The sequence below is a fragment of the Pyxicephalus adspersus genome, chromosome 1, assembly GCF_032062135.1.
Source record: "Pyxicephalus adspersus chromosome 1, UCB_Pads_2.0, whole genome shotgun sequence".
NCBI lineage: Eukaryota > Metazoa > Chordata > Amphibia > Anura > Pyxicephalidae > Pyxicephalus > Pyxicephalus adspersus.
In genome coordinates this window covers 84,383,224-84,387,547 of record NC_092858.1, presented here as the reverse complement: position 1 = coordinate 84,387,547, position 4,324 = coordinate 84,383,224, and the positions used below count along the sequence as shown (strand labels likewise).

General features: G+C 40.4%; 1 protein-coding gene and 1 non-coding gene across 2 annotated transcripts in view; both read left to right on the top strand.

Moving 5' to 3' along the window:
* Positions 1–4,324, top strand: part of TEX14 (testis expressed 14, intercellular bridge forming factor) — an 84,668-nt gene that overhangs the window by 9,337 nt on the left and 71,007 nt on the right. The gene's annotated exons all lie outside the window — the stretch shown is intronic.
* On the top strand, positions 3,239–3,456 carry LOC140321930 (small nucleolar RNA U3). The gene has a single exon (XR_011919052.1). It is a non-coding gene; the product is annotated as a small nucleolar RNA U3 (small nucleolar RNA).

The following is a 4,324-nucleotide window of genomic DNA, read 5'->3' as shown; positions in this document are numbered from 1 at the left end:
GCTTTTGGAACAGAAATCTAGAAATCAGTGTAACGCTCAGGTGGTTAATACAAAAATTTAACAATAAAGCCTCGCCTAATTTTTTATACATATGTTAACCCTTTCAGGGAATAAGGGGTTTTATGTACCCCTGTACTCATTCCCTGAAAGGGTTAAAAGTAAACCTTTTATAAACGCTTATGTCAATTTGTGGCAATTCGCGGTAAAATGCGTCATACGCGTTTATAAAAGTTTTTTAGCGTTTTAAAGTCAAGCTTTAAAACGCTTGTAAAAGTGCTTAAAAATGTAAATAAACATGGTAGAAAAGTTTATATGCATTTTTAAAACCGTCCATGTAGACCCAGTCTAACTGAGCTGAAGCTTTCTTCAGTAGGGGCCAGGTTATATAGCTTTTATAAATAGCTATGACTTGAAACGAGAGTAATTTTATCTGTCCTCACTGCTTCTCCAGCATCAACACCGTTACCTGCTCCACTTCTACATTTAGAACTTTCAGTCATCTTGTGTGTCCAGGCTAGAATGACAGAACTCCTGTACATTCTCAGCGGACGTCATGTATTGCCGGGATTGTACAGTTAGAGGATTGTTTTATTGCAGAAAAGAGATATAGCCTGTCCCTTCTTCAGTGTAGAGCTGCCCATTGTTATTTAGATTTAGTTTTGTTTTAAAGTGTATGTGACGGTTAGAAATGTTTTAATGTTGTGGATAAAAGAAGGGTTACATTCTTTTAAGTTTTTATTGCAGTCCGTGTCTTCTTTTGGGGAATTCACCATGCTACATGAAGCTGATAGCAGGATTTTACAAAGGACAGCAATCACTCTAAATGTTTTATCGTAAAATCCCTTTTTCAGGTACCTTTATTTTTCTTATCGCTTCTAGGCCTTTTGGCTAAAATCAAGCTTGCTTGTTACTGTGTCAGAAGGCTAGTTACGGTACCAGTTCACCTCCGCCTGTTAGTGTTTCCTGCGGGTGCTTTCCCTGCCCATATTGGGGTGGAAACTACCCAGAAGGTGCAGATTTGCAATCACCCCTACGTCCTGTGCAGTGCAGGCCAGGGTGTTTATGATGAAGAGCCGTCAGAGTATGTGCCCGGGTTCAAACACATTCAAAATGCCGGGTGGTTCATTTTTGTGGAGGATGAAGTGCAAAATCAGCTGGTTTTCTTGGCAAACGATATTTTGGGAGAGCTCTTTGGAGTACAGAAGAGAGAAATTGTGGGGATGTGTGATAATCCGAAGAGATTTGCATACAATGTGGTGTTTACATCTGAGTGGATTCTGGAGGATTGTATTTTTCCTTAAATTGTACCGTAGTACTAGGAAAAATCCTCAACCAAGTGGATTTGGAGTGGCAAATTCAGATTTGCAGTACAATTCAAAGAGACCTCCTGCAAAGTTGCAATTGGGAAATGTGACTGGGGACCTATTCTTCTATGTGGTGGCTCTTTTTTTCCCAGAACTGTAAACAGTATAGGCATACGAAGGAAAAGTGCAAGCTGGAAGTTTGTTATTTCTGTGGGTCGATTGGTCATCTGGCCATGAAAGTGCAGACCACTTGTATATGTATGACGTGTCCCCAAAAAATAGAGGCAAAGAGGAAAGTATGGAAGAGGAAATCCCAGCGTTCAGTGGAGTCTGGAATGAGTCAGTTGTGTCTGAACAATCTAAGGCTTGGGGAGTGGAAGAACCAGGAGATGTGCGGGTTAAAAGGAGGATAGAGGAGGAACCAGTAAAGGAGAAAAGTGTCAAGGAAGATTGGGAAATATTGACAAATACAGCAGAGGAGAAGAGGGCCTTCAGATAGGAATGTATACAGTACATTTATATCCTGGTATGGCTGGTGTTTGTTAGATCTGAACCAACCTTGGCAGGACTGAGATATCTGGTAGGGAGCTTACTTGATGAATTGAATGTCCCGGTGTGGATGATGGACAGCCGCTGTTTCCATTGTTGTATTATGTATGATTTTCCAAAGAAACATTAAAAAAGAGATTTTATGAAAAGATGTTTTGGTTTGCCAGCAGACTATTTGGCTTTGCTGATGTGTCTGTGTGGTCATTCTGATCTTAAAAATAAAATTTAAAAAAATATTCCCAGCCGCTGGGTTTGCCAGGATCATATACTAAGCTACACATTATTTAGATAGAGATGTAGGAAGAACCGTCATGATTGGGTATTCTGCTGTTAGACATAGGGCTCTGTTTATTAATTATTCACATCAGTTTGTCTGAAATGCACTAGCGCAGGAGTCGGCAAACTCAGGCTTTTAGGCCAGATGCGGCCTAGCGGGTAGTTCGTTCCGACCTAACGTCCCCTGGCTTATCCGTCCTAATGCCGGTCAGCAACCTGCAGCTCAGGAGCCGCGGGTTGCTGGCCAGATGGCGTTAGGAACTACCGCAGCCACAGCCGTCAGAGCTTTGGTGCCACCTCCTTGCTGTTGCTCCCCTATTTACCGCGGCCAGCGTTGATACTTCTGCCAGCGCGGTAAATAGGGAAAGCTCCCTGAAGGATCCCTTCTCCTCCACAATGCATACAGAGGAGAGGGATTTCACTCAAGGGGGCGCTCTCTGGTAGTGGGTGGAGCCAATAGGGCGGGACTCATAGTACAGGCTAATGTACTCCCGCCCACTCCATAATTGCTTAGTGGCCGTAAAAGTTTGCCTACCCCTGCACTAACGAATCATTTCAGTTTTTATTAAAAAAATTACTTGTTCTGCCATCTAATGGCCAATCTTAAAAGTGCACAGTTGTCACAATAGGAAATGCTATCTGTGTAAATGAAAAATTTTAACGAGAGCGAATTGATAGGGGAATAATTATTAATAATAATAAAATAGAGCCCAAAGTTGTATTAGTTCATGATTAGTATGTGATGAACAAAGCCTTGGGAACACACAGATGTATCTGGCTGTTAAGGAGTTTCAGGTTATCCTGGTTTACAGCAAAACGAAGAGGAGGAGCTGCAAGAGGTGGGATCTAATTCCATTGGTTGGTGGATGCCAGGTATGCAGATTTAATGACCAGGGTACTTGTAAGCTATAAGACTGAATTCAGAGTGTAAATGAGTACAGAAAAGATGTATTGTACCAACACACATAACATTTCTCAGTCAATATGATATTGTGGGAATTTTGTTATTAAGTTCGGGGTGGAGGTTATACTTTATCGCCTTAGAAGGTCACTACAATGTCGAACAGAGTCATGTAACGTGTCCCTGTCAGGTAATACAGTGATCAGGTAAGACTATACTTTTAGGGATCATTTCTATAGTTTTTGACTGTCGGAATGTGCTCGAAAGTGGTCAAACTCACCAATCACGATGAAGAGCTTCAGTGTTCTCTTCTGAGCGCGATGTGAGCTTCCAGTGTTGCTGTTGTGGCATGTGCTGTTAGCTGTAGAGGACCGTTCTCTGCTTCTATTATGGGGGCAGGGAGGGGAGGAACACAAGCTGAGTGATTGTTATTATTTGTGTTAATGATATTGATAAAAGGGACATCTGAACTAAAACTGTTGTGAGTTTATTGTACAATTGTGTCGTTTCTTAATTGAGGAGACATGATTTGAATCTTATATGATAAATTGTACTGTGTTCTACAATTGTCTACATTTATCTGTACCCAACCCAACTTCCTAGTTGTCCTGTGTTTTATAGAGTATAATCACTTCTAGGGGTGTAATAGTATGTGTAAATGTATTGTTATGATTTAGACTTAATGTACTTGAATGGTAAAAACAATCTGCCATTTATTGCTCATGAATGCTTAGGACCCGGGAATGGTACCATGGAGTAATTGTAAGGCTTTATAAGGCATTTGCCAAAAGCTGCAAACCAACTACCCAGGCAGAAAGTATAAAATGCGGGGTAATCCTCTCAGTGCATTTTGTCAAATGCATTTATACCAAGAATCTGTTCTGTACCTACTAGATTCCCTAATATTTACCCCAGATTTTTTATTACTTTTAAAACTGTTAGGCCCCCACCTCCTTTAGAGCCACCTCTCACTGATTGTTACCGTAATAGGCACTTCAGGGAAAAACTTGTTACATGTCTCTTTAATGCCAACAAATGTACTATTTGGTAATGCACTATCTTGCATTGTGGTGTGTTGTATTAGGATAAAAGGTGCATTTTTCTTGTTTCTATTGGGATGCATTTGGCAAATGAATGGGCTGCTACATTTAAAAGACTAAAATACCTGTTATTAATTCAATACCACAAACTAGCAAACTGTCATCATGTATGAAAAATCTAACTAAAAGCTTTGCTTTGCTATTGTTTGATCTGTTAAATATGTTTGTTATATAACTGCAAAAAGCTGATCCTG